General features: G+C 48.3%; 1 protein-coding gene and 1 non-coding gene across 4 annotated transcripts in view; one reads left to right on the forward strand and one right to left on the reverse strand.

The window, feature by feature from the left end:
• Nucleotides 1–15,660, forward strand: part of nolo (ADAMTS-like no long nerve cord) — a 294,779-nt gene that overhangs the window by 155,083 nt on the left and 124,036 nt on the right. The gene's annotated exons all lie outside the window — the stretch shown is intronic.
• On the reverse strand, nt 8,566–8,637 carry TRNAA-CGC (transfer RNA alanine (anticodon CGC)). The gene has a single exon. It is a non-coding gene; the product is annotated as a tRNA-Ala (tRNA).

The following is a 15,660-nucleotide window of genomic DNA, read 5'->3' on the forward strand; positions in this document are numbered from 1 at the left end:
CCCGGTTCTTAGGCTCAAGTTCGCTCCAACGATGATGAAAGGCCGAGCTTCCACCGTGGTTCGGTCGTCGAATTTCTTATCGCGCCTGAAATTGCAAAGACAAAATATTTTGTCTGTATTAACTCAAATTTGCAGCAGCCACTTATCTGATTCATTAATCTGCGGTGACCTACGACACCTAAGGCTCGCATCGAACCTCTGATAACGTGTATATGCGTGTATCATCTCTTCCAGCTCAACATAACAAGCGTCACTGCGTAATCGCAGCCGGCTTCAACGATAACAGAGTCCGTTGTGAGTGGAATCCTGTCTGGTGTATACTCTGGCCCATTTCTAAAGCGACTCGAACTGCAGGGGAGCGACGCGTTCAGAGCAGCTCGCTTATCAGCGTGCTTCAGAAAAGACATGCGCGCCCCCAAAGCTTTCGGCCTTGCATGTGTATGTGTATATTTACAGGGGAACTACCCGCTCTCCACTGTGGGTTCGCCGGAGATCAATGTCGCACTGAAGATCGTGGTCATGTGCCGACAAAAAAAAAAGAAAAAAAGGAGAGCTCCCGCGGAATAAGCGAACATGTCTGTGCAAAGGCGGAAGAACGAGATCATATTCCGCCCGCACGCGAACGTTGGATAATAAATAAAAATGAAAACACGTAGGGTGATATGTACCGCCCAGACAAAAAAAAAATAATAATAGGAAAAAAAGGGAATACGGAGTCGGGAGTGCAGGGAACAACCCCCCCTTCCCTTTTCCCTATACCCGGGCGTTCTATCGGTTTATTGACGGGGCGGTGCGGTTTGCACACACAGCGCAGAATGTGGCCTTCAATGGGAACACTTAAACTCGCGGTGATTTCCATCGGAGAGATCCATTACTGGCGCAGGCGCGCACACATACGACAGGCCTTGGGCAGACTGCTTGGCGAGGAGATATCTTCTCTGTATTCCGCGGCACAACTACCCCTCACCCCCTTCCTCCTTTTATCATTTATTTTTTTGCAGGCAGAGCATTGCTTCTTAGTGCCACGTTTCGCCTGTATGGGGGATCAGTGATACAAGGAAATTAGCACGAGGCCCTATAACTCCTCTCGAGCCAACCGCGCGGGCACTTGGTAAATCGTGGTCGCCTGATAACAGCGCCCTCTCCCCTTCTTCCAAAAAGAAACGAAAGAAGAGGCTTAGAAAATAAAGAAGTCAGCAGTGTTTTTTCAGATGCGTAATGGCTAACAGCTCATTGCGACAGGCAGTCATCATTACCCTTTACTTTAATTAGCCTCGCTCGCAAGCCTCCAGTGGTCTGCTATTATGTTTCATTTCTCTCCATTGCGGTCCGCATGTCGTTCGCGAAGGATGAGCCAGAGACTGAAAGACGAATTCTCGCAATCTCTGGATTCGTATACTTCAGAACAACCCCTCGAAGTTGGGCAAGATGCATGTGTCGCAATATATTCGTTCTAAGTGGTTGGGGTGATGAGGAAAAGGAGGGTGGAGAGGAGGTTGACTAACCAGTTTCTGGCTCTCCGCTCGCCAAGTTTAGTCTCTCCAGCTGCTGTGTAACAGTCGCTAACTCTGCTCCCATCTCGCGATACATTACATGTTGCCCTTATTTCGACACGCTCATCGTCATCTCCCTGCAATATTTGTTCAGCGCTTTGGGCCCTAATCTCGCAGCTCTGATTGACCGCGCCGAGTCTCTCTTGTTCTAGCACCATGCAATGAGAACCCGTAATAGACTCTATAGATACGACGCGACTTGTGCGTTGATCGGCTATACAGCGGCCGGCTTCAAAGCGATCTCCTCCAACATGGGCTATACGCGATTTCATCAGCCGCGCTTTGGCGTCGGGCCAAGACATCCTTTTGTCTCGGATTAAACCCTCGTAACGCGTCCTGCAGCGAGTCGTCTCAGAAAGAGAGGCTGAGAGCCTCTTTTCCCCACGTTCGTATACGACAAAGCAGATAGGGCTCGTGGGGAGAAGGGGCGGGAGGGGGGGGGGGGGGGGGTGCGGACGCCAACAGCGGCTATATTCCCGTTTTCTCCATTTCACGAGACGACAAAGAATATAATGGAGTCCGCTAGCGGCTCCTTAACCGGTTTCTAATTCGTAACCAGAGGTCCTCTCTGTTGTGCGTTGAAAATGACTGCGGAGGTTGAATTGGCTTTGCCCGGAGCAATGAACTCTGTTCATCTCGTTATTTTTTCCTCTCACAGTTTTAAAGCAGCGTCGAAATTAACTTCTGGCACTTCAAGGAATGAGAAGGACAAAAAAAACACAAAAGGTAAGGACAATGAACGCTCATAGTCCTATCTTCCCCCAGGTGTGACGCGTCATCCGAGTCCACCCACCTGAATGACATGACTATATGTAGAGGCCATTAATTCTGTCGTCCTTATGGCCCGAGATTATCTCGGTATAATGTTCTTACTGACCAGCGGCTGAAGAAGGGATTTCATTTACGACATGTTACGACACCTTTCATCCTGTTCTGAAGACTGCTCTCAGGCTCCGAGAAAGCCGAGAATTTGGATGGTCGATCTGAGCAGTTGGAAGGACACATTGCCGTACACAAAAATAACTGTGCAGCAGACATTACAAACCGAATGCGCATCACATTGGAAACAACTGTCGCATCGAAAGAACTTACGTTCCAGGAGTACTGGCGTCATGGCGGCCGCCAGTTCGTTGTGTGCGGAGCACTGCGAAAGGCCGCCGGGAAGTCTAGAGGGATCGTCGCCTCCTGCTTGGACTGCTGAAGCTATGCACTGCACAACAAAATGGCACCGATCGGTTCACGTGAATCGCAGTCCCATCGCCGTAACCGGTGAGCTGAAACTTATAGGACGGCTTCGCTCCCGCTCAGTAAGCTCACCCACGAGACCATCAACTGTTTATGGGTTGCTGCACACAGCTTCTTTTCTTCCTTACAGTAAGCGCCATTTAAAGTGCGCATATCTGCGTTACTCTGCACTTCCACCGTCTCTCTCCACTGACGCAAAAAAATTACTAATGCCTGACAGTTTCAACTCTCTGGACGGGCTGAAGCTTCACGCTACGCTGCATGAATTAAAGCTTGGCAGAAATGCCTGCCTTGCAACGGGGCTCTGTGAAATCATGAAAAGAGGAGGTTTTATGGACGACGAAGAAAATCGAAAAAAAAAAATCACGTGGGCTGCTTTCAAATGAGAACCAGATGCACTCTCCGGCACGCAATGAGTTCGGAGAGAACGTTCCAGGCGGTGCGAAAGGGCATTAACTAATATGGAAGTTCAACAAGCGAGGTGCTGTTTCTGCGTGGAAGCGCACGTATCGCGAGACGAGACATGTCGAGCTTCTTTTTCGGAAGGAAAAATAGATGCTGTCTGGTGGGGTTTCGGTGTAAAGGTGTACTTATGCGATGGCGTGCGACTTGCATATTAACGAAGTGCTGCGAACACCGCTACTAGCCTTGCAACTCGCAATTCTTATATACCTTACAATCTTCAGCGCCAACACAGGACACAGACCCTCAAATTTTGTCTGAGTAAGCAAGCATAACGAAAATTGTAAGAGCACACTTAAGCTCCGCTTATAGGGAATGATGCGATGGCTTAATAGGTTAGTGTCCATATATGCGGACTTGGTCATTCTCTACTTGGACTTGGTAATAGGTCCCTGGTAGTCTTCACACCACTTCTGGCACAGTGATGCAGCGGTTAAGCGATGCGCCACTGTCCTGCGATGGCAGGTGCTGCCAATCAGGCCTGTGCGACTCCAGTTGCCCTTCCCGAGAAACCTGTCGCCACCAGTCATTATTTAATTGCTAACTGCCACTGTGCGCAGCTTGCGCACAATCCGGTGGGCAGGTTGTGATGACGTCACAAGCTTACGTGACATAAGTGACCCACCCGCCTCTATTTCGTGGATCTTGTACTGTACAGCATTTCTGTGTATATCATACTGCTTGTCGCTGCTCTGTAAACGTCTCCGGGACTCAGTCAAGGCCCAGTCGGTCCTTTTAGCCCGGAGAACGTTCGAGTGTATAACTGGAGAATAAATTGAATTGAATTTAATTGAATTTTTCGCTCATGGTGAACGACGACAAAGCCATATTTTCTACCACAGGAGTTCCTTAACACTAACGCGTTAAAATTACTGACAGGAACGCGTAAGAAAGTAAGTATATCTTGTTACTGAGACAAAAATGAAAATCGCGCACAAAGCGGCTACGATTCAAACTGCGCAGTTTTGCTGTGTCGATCTCGAAATATATGGCTTCCCGGCACTTGTTGAATTCCGCTGACGGCGCTCCGGTCGCTACGTCTGCTTGAAGTGGGAGGCAGGCATGGATCTAGGTTTGTGAAGCGGTTCAGCATCGGAATCGTTCGCAATACACCGTCATCGACAACCATCCTTCTACCGTTACTAAAGTTACCTCCGAAGTGCCTCAGGGCTCAGTTCTTGGGCCGCTCCTGTTTCTTGTCTTTATCAATGACCTTCCTGCCGGCATTTCATCATCCATCCGTTTGTTCGCAGATGATTGGGTTCTTTACCGCCGTGTTAGCACTACGAACGACCAGCCATTGCTGCAGGACGACCTGAACTTGATACAAAGTTGGTGCTCGACCTAGCTCATGAAATTGAACGAAACTAAATGCAAGTTTATGCACGTGTCCCGTAAACGATCTAACCTGCACCTTTCATACACGCTAAACAGGACCGCGCTATCTGAGGTTGAATCCTACAGATACTTCGGCATAGAAATAACAAGTGATCTTAACTGGTCGAAGCACATTACATCCCTGGCTGCTAGCGTTTCTAAATCACTAGGATTCATCAGACGATCGCTCACATTTTCTCCCCATAAGGTTAGACTAATCGCATACGAAACTTTCATCCGCACTAAACTTGAATATGCATCGAGCATTTGGAATCCCCATCAAGAGTATTTAGCACATATGTTAGAGGCCATTCAAAATTGAGCTGCTCGGTTTATAACATCAAATTATGATTCTTGGTCGAGTGTTACTAATATCAAATCCTCCGTTGGTTTACCTTCCTTGGCATCCCGTCGTAAGATAGTAAGGCTCTGTCTCTTTCATAAACTTTATTATAATTTTCCCCAACTGCGTGAGAGCCTAATTTTGCCCCCTTTAAGATCATCGCGACGTTTGTTTAATTGCCGTAGTATTCAACGCATTCATGGTTCAACCAATGCGTTCAATTCCTCGTTCTTGCCAGCTGCCATAGCCGAGTGGAATGTCCTTCCTGACAGTGTTGTGAATGAAGTTAATTCCCTAAAATTTAAACAGATGTTAATTGATTTATTCCCCAAATGATTCCTGTTGAAGGCCCTTTTTCTTTCCTTTTTTTCTTTCTTTTTCTTGTGTTTACCTACTTACTCGCTTGTTTTTCTTTTGAAGTGTTCACAGCTGTATCTGCATGTGTCTAAGTTTATGTTCCAACTTTGTTCTTTGTTCTATGTGACTTGATTACTGTTCGCCCCCCCCCCCCCTTATGTAATGCCCCCTGGGGCCCTTAAGGGTAAATAAATGATGATGATGATGAAGCGGTTGAGGGTTGAGCAGCTCGTTCCAGCGCAAGAAAATTTGCCTAGAGGCGTTGAAGTCCCAGTGAGCTTGATCCCACTAAACAGCGGGGGAACTTGTACTGCTTTGCACATATTTTCCTCGCGGAGAAAAAAAAAGTAAGTGAACAAGAAGATGAACATGAATTAGGCAGCCTTTGACGCTATCAGTTTCCCCCGGTGGCGTGTCGGTTAAATAAGCATTAATACATTAGTGTTTGCCAGCTCTGTTTCGTAAATTAACGTGAGAAGACGTCCAGCTTTGTGACTGTTCGTTTTGTTGCCTTTGATACCATTTTATTTGGCAAGTTTGCCTCCTTCATTAGAGTGTGCAAAGCGTCCTACGTACGAGACATTTGCCCGTGGGACACTGAGGACGGATTGAATTTGACGTATATTCTAACCGGATTCTAACAAGAAAAGACTTGCTTTCAATGAAAAAGGAGCTTTTATACGCCAAAAAAAAAAAAAAAAAGGTCGGAGAATGATATGTAGGTGTCGCCATCATCGGCCGATTTCGTAAGTAAACTGCGATGCGTCGATGCAGTTTTTGTTAGCGGAGCTCAGAGGCTAAGCTACAGCGATACTTAAACGTAACTGCGATCCCGGAGTCATTTTTGATGTAGGAGTCACAAGTTTCCATCGACTGGCGGAAAAACTTTTAAATGAAATTTTCTCTGCAATAAACGCGTCTTTTTCTGCCAGACAAACATCAGCATAGCCGAAAAGGGCCACAGAGTCTATTTTTGCTAACAAAAAAACTGGACGTAGTTCTCAGTTTCCCTTTAAGCACGCATCACCCGTACAGCCAGCCGCCTGATCAAATAAAAAATACCGGCTGTTGCATCCGGGCACCACAGTAAGCTTCGGCGTGAGCAATCAACTGCCTCCGGTGTCCTAGCCCGCCTATCGTAACTGCACACGACAGGCACTCCGTGTACAGAACGGCCTCCTGGTTCCACTACGCACTGCGGATCGAAAACACTGCAGTACGAAAACGACGTCGGACAACGCCAAGAACAAATAACAGCAAAGATGACGGCGAGGAGAAGGGTAGCGACAACAACGGCAATTCAATAACAACAACACCGAAACACTGATTTCGACACCTCGACTCTCTTAACAATGAGCCGAGGAGGAATCAACTACGCGGTGCGCCTGGCGTTAAATAATCGTCGAGCCCTCTTTCCCCAACCGTTAAAGTGCCCCCCCCCCCCCCCTCCCCTTCCGCAATCCCCGTTCCCGCACCGACACCTCCATTCGTATGCGTGCGCGTTCCATTAGCGACTCGGCAAGCGGCAATGATCTTGGACGGCCTCCTCCCGAATCGCAATTAATTTCAACGGGGTTTCGGGAAGCGCGCGCCACCGAGATGCGCAACCCGACGGCAGACTCCTTCCCCCTCCCCTTCCTCCCTGCTCCGGGAGAGAGGAAGGGAAGAGAATAACGGGCGCGTCTTCCTCGATGCGGTGCCTTTCTCCTCTCCCCACCCCGATTGTTTTCGGAGTTGGAACTCGAAGAGGGAGAGCGGGTGACAGACTGTGAGTGGCGAAGGCTGGTTTTAACGCCTCGGAGAATCTGCGCGGCCTAGATAGCTGCGGAACGGAGCCGCTCAAAGCTGAGCGAAGCGTGAGCTGTACGTACCCTCAGCTTTGCAGCGGTAATGCACTAGAACGGCCAGGATAGATAGAGGTGACTCAATCGAACGTTTTAAGCGGCAGGTTCGGAGTGCAGCTGACATCTTCTGGAGGTTGCTCGCTTCAGGAAAATGGCTCACCCTTCATATAGTAACCACCTAGCGGACGACGCATCCTTGTTAATGATCGGTGCTTCTCCATTGTTTGACGTGAAATATTGAGCGACAGAGACAGAGAGCAACGCTGTGCAACTTACAACTCACATCAAAACGCGCACGACTGTGGATAGCCACATTATCGAACTGCCGCAGACAGAGAGCCCTAGGTCGAATAAAATCTATTTTATCTCTCTTTCTCTCTCTCTTTACAATGTCTCGCCTCGTGTCGGTAGGTAATATCATTGTAGGGAGCGCCCCTGTGTGTCTTTCAATGTTTCGTTCCTTGTGTCTCGTCCTTTGCAAAGCTCCCATATCATGCATTGTAGGGAGTCGTCTACATTTATCGAAGTCACCACCAAGAATGTTGAAGGTTCTCTTCAGGTGGTGCTGTTCCCGTCTTCTTTGTTGAGATTCTAGGGCTTGCGGCGGCCTGCACTCTCACTGAAAAGATGGCTTCCTATTATCAAAGAAGACCGCCTTCGCACTCCACAGCCAGTTAGCTGGGTTTCAAGTAATTCGTTTCGTCCATCGTTTCGTTCGTTTCTGTTGTGGCTCCACGCCGATTTAATGCCCAAAGCAAGGGGAGCCGCGGGACTGTCCTTCCTTGGTAGTCCAGCGCCGAATCGTTAATTTCCCAAGCACATTCCGTCCATTCGCCCGTCTCCACTCGTCTCACACTTCTCCAGTCCTTCTTCTTAGATTCTTCGTTTCTCGAAAAAAAATCGGGAGCGTCTCATTGCGAAACGGCCCCGTGTATGTGTGTGCGGGCGGCAGCAGTGGTACGCTCCCAGTGCGCTTCCCTTAATGAGAAGGCATTCCTGCTGCCGCTAAGGAAACGCGTGAAATGCGCCTAGTTTGTGTGAGCGCGCGTTTGTGCGTCGCCGTATACGAGCCTGTAAGTGCGTGGCCCGCGGTTCTTCTCTCTCGGGCTTTTCGCCTCGGAGAGCGCGATTTGATCGGAACTTCGGGTACCATATATACTGCGATAAGGAATGGTACGCTTGGAAGCGTTCCGCAGGCCTCGCATATCCTGGGCCTGTCTGTGGGCATATGTATTAAAAGAAGCCAACAGCCACAGAAACCAAGGAACACAGGGGATTTTATTTGTATTTATTTATTTTGTGGGGTTGATCAATGGAGAATATTACTGAATACGTTATCGCTTAAAGATAATTGATTAGAAAAGCAGAAGAAAAAACAACCACATGCCGCCGGTGGGATCCGAACCCACGACCTCCGAATTGCGCGTCCGGTGCTCTACCGCTGAGCTACGGCGACGGCTGTCAAACCTTCTGCTTTCGGGGGTATTTATGTTTACAAATAACCTAACCTTGGGAGTGTTCACCAGCGCCACCCACGTTCGTAAGCGGCGGACGTAGCACGTCCTGGGTTACCGCTGATGTGACGTAGAAGGTCATCGAACGGCGAGGGTGGAAACTGTGTGAGAACCCTCTTATGCTTCCTATGGCGTCAAGGTTGCCAGAACCGAGGCTCTCGCTAAACAATTAAGCAAACAAAGGAAGGGGAATGAGGGGCTCGTTATAAATATGAGAGAAGCCAACAGCCACAGAAACCAAGGGACAGAGAGGATTTTTAATTTATTTATTTTGTGCTGTTGTTCGATTTAGAATATTACTGAATATGTTGTCGCTTAAAGCTAATTGATTAGAAAAGCAGAAGAAAAAACAACCACATGCCGCCGGTGAGATTAAAAATCTACAAAATTTGGCTTTTTCGACTAGTTACGCGCACTGGAGGGGGTGCTTTTCCTGCATGCTTTCAAAAGCATGAAAGTATTTTCGCGCGATGCAGCCAAGCTTTGCCGAGCCACAGCGGCGAGGGTAATCGTGTTTTCCAAATCTAAAAACGGAAATGGCCATTACTAAGGACCGGCTACAAATGTCTGATTACAACTAGACGCCTAACTCAACTAGTTAAAAAGTTAATTATTTAAAATTAGTTAACCATTTTACTACCTACGCCGATTCACCAGTTTTCTGGTGTCCGACAAGACTGGTTATACTATGCCGCAAAAGTCATATTTTTACCCCAAAAAGCTTATTTCTAAGGACAGGAGACGATGCGAAGTTTAATGCGGATACCTTTTTGTCCTACGGGAGAAATGCGATGCACAAGCCACCCTTCACCCCTGATTTTTTATGTGGTATGTCTAAGCTAGAGCGGACAATTCCGACCGCATAAAGAGTTGTACGGTACGCGTTACAAGTAATTGATTTACTTGTAATCAATTACATTCCCCTCTAACTTTGTAATTAATCCTTTACTTTTTCCAACGTTAACGTCCTGGGTAATTCAATAACCAGTTACTCTTTTTCCAAAAACAAGTTGTAACCAACGGTACAGCTAGGATCCTCAACCTAACAGCAAACACTGCATGGAGCTAGCAGAGCTGTTTCCTTCGTGACAGCGACGATGAACCGGCTACGGAGAAGCATCGCGCGCGACTATGTCCGGACCACAACCGGGTCACCGCTGTGTTCTCCGGCAGTTCTCGTCCCGAGGAATATCATGTGACCATTCTTTAGGGACCCCCTCGTCCCATCAGATGGCGTCGCAACTCGCCTCCTGCTACAGCCAACTCGGCTGCTTCCACACAGAGCACGCAGGGGAGATACATTTCAAGAAGGCGCGTAAAACAAGGATTCCGTATAAACCAGCACTACAGCTGCAATATTTTGAGGCGAACGCATTTAATGGCTCATGCTGTTGTCCGTCCGTTAACAAAGTGCGTCGCACGCGTTTAACTCGGGAACTAAAAAAACAATGGTTGCTTCAGATAGAGGAGGAAAAATGAACTTAGAAGCCACGTTTGATGATTGTAGAGCAATTACTTGATTAATTATAGGCAAAAATGTCTAAATTGCGTCGAAATAGCGCTGACGTCGATATAGCCACGGGAACGGTGTGACGTCACATCAACCGCAAGTCGTCACGGCATAGTGAAAATTTTCACAGAATGGTCGGAAAAACGTCTGATTTGTGTCAAATTAGATGGAAAAATGTGCAATTAAGCGTAATTAACACTTAAGATCCCTGAAAGATGTATAATTTCGGTATAGATATAGCCACGGGAACGGTGCCACGTCACATCCACCGGAAGTCGTCACGGCATAGTGTCCTCGGCTTTCGCCTCTCAACACTTCAGTTGCCAAAGTGTCCTCGCAATTTTTGTATTATTACTGTCAGTGGCAGTTAAGCGGACTGATGTCGTACAAACTATCGGGCATGCACACCGCAGCGGCCAGTACGCTGGTGCGCAGCCGGTACGAGCTGGCACGCAGTGTGTTGATACGTTATAGTACCGCCTTTTCTTTTGAGCGTATGCAGCGAGAGAGGGTTCAGTGTAGGTGCTGATCTCCTCATGACGAAACGTAGGAAAATTAGGGACAACTTGGAAAAACAACTACTCGTGAAAATTAACTACGTGCAACAAAATATCAAGCAATCCACTGTGTTCTATTGTAGCCCGGGTGAAGTTGTGTTATGGCGATAGAAGATGGGAGGCAGCTAAGGCAATTATAATCGATTACTTTTCTGTAATTGTTCAATTACTTTTCTGGGGCTGTAACTGACCACTGCAATCAGGTACATTTCAGACGGAGTAATTATGATTGCTGACCAGAAAGACGCGGGTTCGATCCCGGCCGCGGCGGTTGAATTTCTTTGGAGGAGAAATTCTATAGGCCCGTGTATACTGTGCGATGTCAGTGCACGTTAAAGAACCCCAGGTGGTCGAAATTTCCCGAGCCCTCCACTACGGCGTCTCTCATAGCCTTAGTCGCTTTGGGACGTTAAACCCCATAAACTAAACCAAACCTAATTATGATTGTAATTGGTTACTTATTATTTTCTGTAACGTTTGCTAGACTGGGCATATATATAAAGAAATGCCTCGTTTTTCGCTGCGGCGCGAATATAATGGAGACCGCACGCGAATATGAACCCGCTGCGAAGCTGCACTCCCGGTTAATGAACGTTCAGCGCACCGTCTTGCCAGAGTTGTGGAGCGGCATAGAAGCTGCCGAGCTGGCAACAGCTAAGACCGAAGGCGCAGATGACGCAGCGCATTGCCTACCTTGTAATGGCTTCGCGATTGGTTAAAGGTCGTGTACGTGCCTGTCTATCATGATTGCTAACTTGGCCAATCACAATTTTTCAGGGTGGAACTTTGAGAAAACGTAGAAAAAACAAATCGACTATACGATCGGCCAAAGCTATGAAAACTACCTTCAGTAGTCGCTTCTTTTTTGGAAAGAAGGAAGTTCGGTACGCTCTCGTTATAAGCAGGCTTACGTTTCAACACGATGGTTAAGATAGTTCTCCGTAAGCGCTATTACAATACCAAAATTAAAAAGAAAGAAAATGGAAGGTGCGCTGCAGAGACGACGGCACTCCTCTCTGACAACGAAACTTCGGCTGAAGAGATTGCTTTAACGCGCTAATCTTGTTGCATCGAGGGATTTGCGGACAAATAAAGAGCAGCTATCCCCACCTGCGTCATTCTGCTTGGCGGTACTTCTATCTCCTTCGTCATCAGGAAAAGTCGCGTGAAGTAATGAGCTGTGCATGTCCGGATACATTTGCAATCAAACATATAGAGAAATACTTCATTGTCCTTACCCGCGCCCCGCAGCCTGTGCTTCTATTTGAGGCTACCTAGGCGCAGGTGGTTGAGCTTACAAATTTCTTCCAGCTCAACGAAGTCAAGCACTATTTCTTCGACACCGCCTCGCTTCACAGCGCAAAGACGGGTTGGCATCTTAGCCCCATCACATAAACCAATCTCTCTCCCCCTCACTTTCTCTCTATGGGATTGAGTTTATTGCACGTAAAAGTCGCAACCGAGGTCAGTTCAAATTACATAAAAGCCAAAGCCCAGCTCTCACAGGTCGTCGGACTTGCGTGAGTGGCTGGTTAGGGATACGTTCGTCTCATTTGCACCTTTTGTGACTCGTTCCAAGTGGTACTGGGAGGGAGAAAGGGAAATTCTTTCCCGCTGCCTGGCGTGCTTCTAGCGCACAACACCCCTATTCCTCTTCCTTTCTTTTCGATGCATTCCTACCTTAATCGCATCTGCGATGTGACCGACTGAAATCAGCCTCGGTTAACCTTTCTGAATTTTCCTTTGTCGCGTCCTATCTCTCTACGCCATGCAGCAGGACTGACCCTTCATCTCCCTATACACCCTCGAGAAGAAATAGTCGAAAAAAAAAAGTCTCACATCCGCAGAGCACATTTTTATGCTAGTGCCTCAGTGCATTTCTATCGATGTTCCACTCGAGCTGCTCTACTCCCAGTTACAGTTGCGCTTTAATGTGAATCAAATGAAGTGAATTTGGGTCACTCTCGAGAGGAGGCGGGGGTGACCAGGCTTTCGTTTGCTGGCGCGTGCACTGAATGTTGGCACCAGCAGCAGCAGCAGCCGCAACAGCAGCAACATTCGCTCTTTGGGAACCGCAACCAAGGCATGAGCGGAAAATCGGCTGTTCGTACAACGCAGCGGATTAAACGGGATGAAAAATGACCGGGAATAAATGCGACGGGCTGCCGTGAAAAATTACTCGCATTTTCGAACAGTTCTGACCTCGTCTTTACGTCCCACAAAAAAAAAAAACAAAAAAAAAAACGAAGAAGAATACAACACACAGACTATCGGGCCCGGCATCAAGAACTGCAGTCTAATGATGATATGCTCGCTCTCTCTCTATCGACCGATCCATTTCAAGAAGTTTGTCTGCGTTAATTATGGCCGAACGAAACGGCTTCCCCGCCTTGAAAGCCTGCTCTACTGTACTCTACTGTTGCGAGCGCTTACTGCTCGTGCGCTAACTCGGTACGGAACTGGGAATGGGCGCTTTCAACCTTGTACAGAGTAGCTTGACGATTTCATAAGTTATACACCATGACTTAGCGATGCTTTTAACATGGCGACTGCCCTGTGCATAAAAGCACTGCCACGGTCTTAGCGCCGATACGGCTTGCCTGCGGTACTTGTCGAAGACGGTCTCCCTCGTGTATCACTTGTTTTTTTAAGCGCGGCGCAAACGACAAGCAAATATATCTCGGCCACAGGAAAGCGGCTCGTCAGGAAATTCAGTTGAAACCGTAGCATCACAAAAAAAAAAAAAGATTTTTGCCTCTATATATCGTTTATCTAATATCTCGCCGCTGGCCGACCTCTATGTGGCGCCAGTGTTCCGGACAACATTCGTATTAAAATTGTGACGCAATTGTGACAAAAGAGTGACCCAGTTTCGCTTCGTTTGATTCAGATTAAAGCGCAACTATAACTGGAAGTAGAGCAGCTTGTGTGGAACATAAATCTCTGCCGCGCACTTTCTGCCTTCTTTCCTTTAATTTTTGGCTGCCGTGGTGGCTCAGTGGTTATGGTGCTCGGCTGCTGACCCAAAAGACGCGGGTTCGATCCCGGCCGCGGCGGCGGAATTTTTTTGGAGGAGAAATTCTAGAGGCCCGTGTACTGTGCGATGTCAGTGCTCGTTAAAGAACACCAGGTGGTCGAAATTTCCGGAGCCCTCCACTACGGCGTCCCTCATAGCCTGAGTCGCTTTGGGACGTTAAACCCCATAAACCAAACCAAACCTTTGTTTTGTAATAGCGCTCATGGGCGTCCGGAGGGGGGGGCAAGGGGGGGCGGCTGCACCCCCCTGGAAAATCACTCCCTCGAACCGTGAGTGATGGCCGCACGCCAGGGGCCGTGGTGGGCTCAGCCAAAAGTGTAAAAGCAGCTCCGCTTCCACGCTTTGGGTCACATCTGCGAAATGCCGCGTCCGGGCACGCGTCTTTATGTCGTTTTCAAACCACGCCATCGTTAGCTCTGTTGAAGGCCGACCTGTTGCAGACATACAGCGGCACCGGCGAGCATGTGTTTCAAGCCGTCTTGAAATGGGTGCCTGTTTCTTTGATCTCTAGACAGATAGCGACACGGAGGCAGACAGTGCACAGTGCATCTTGTTTTCGCCTTCGTTATGCCGGCCACCGATGAATTCTTCAGGAGGGAAAGACAAATCAGCCGTGTCCACCCCCGCTTTGTCGGGCTGCTCATGGGCAAGCGGGCGATCAGTTGGCGCCGCCGCCGCTCGCTGTGCCTCCGATCCACGGGAGAGCGCAGTGCGGTAGAAGCGCCGCTATCAGAATCTTCGGCAAAGGAGATTAGCATCTTTTGTTCACGGCGACGCAGTCTCCAGAGGCGCCCCCACACCAGCGTCCCTTGCGTCTTCTCCGAAAACCAGCGCCTTTGGTCAACGCAGCCCGATGGCGCCTGCCTGGCTCGCCTGTCACCTCTGGCTGGGCCTCAAATGACAACAGCGCCCGTGTACTGTGCGAGGTCAGTGCCCGGTAAAGAGACCCAGGTGGTCGACATTATCCGGAGCTCTGTACTACTCCGTTCCTCATAACCTGAGTCGTTTTGGGGCTCTGAACCCCATAAAAACACACAAAACAAATTTTCCTACCGGAGTGGCGAGTGTCCCTTCCCCTTGGAAGTCGCACGGAAGTAAGCCCTTGCACGTGTGCGCGCCTCTGTATTTGTGCTTCGGTGTTTTTAGTGGCCATTTGTCAACGAAGCTGAGAACAACCAAGACAGTGGACGAGAAAACTACGAGCGGCGAGCAGTGTGCGTGCGGTTGCTCGACTGTGCGGATGCGCGAGCAAGATGGAGCGAGGTGTATGAAGCTGCGAGCGTGCATTTATCTTGTAAATAAGTTTTCGTTGTATGTATAGACATCTTTTGTTTTCAACGTGCGCGTTCAACCGTTTTTCCAATCAATGTGTGTGACGAGTGTGCACCGAGAGAGTGTAATGAAGCACAGAAATGAATTTATCACCCGTGTAATCACGCAATTCGCCCAGAAAAATCCGTGGAGTCTACAGTTGCTGTTCAAGGAAGACTGACTGAGTGACTGTAGTTGCGTGTTTGTGACCATATTGTGCTGTGTGCTGGTCATCAATCCGGGTGAGTCCAGAACCCGTATGCAGCAATACTGAGCACTCTTCTCCACGAAGTGACAGTATATTTTTGGATTTTTTATTAATTTTAATTGTTTCTTCGTTGATAAACTGCAATGTATCTCTCCTAGCCACACTTTAATTTGCTGTTTGTAATTTTTATTTCATGTGTGTATTTCACTTATTTTTTATTTATATATAAATAAATAAATTCATACCGCAAATAGTGCCTTTTTGCTACGAACATGCCCCCCCCCCCCCCCTCCGGCGCCAACAACCAATGGGGCCCCCCCCCCCCCCTGCAAAAAATTCTGC

The sequence above is a fragment of the Amblyomma mixtum genome, chromosome 5 (genome assembly GCF_055824585.1).
Source record: "Amblyomma mixtum isolate Tamu chromosome 5, ASM5582458v1, whole genome shotgun sequence".
Classification (NCBI taxonomy): domain Eukaryota; kingdom Metazoa; phylum Arthropoda; class Arachnida; order Ixodida; family Ixodidae; genus Amblyomma; species Amblyomma mixtum.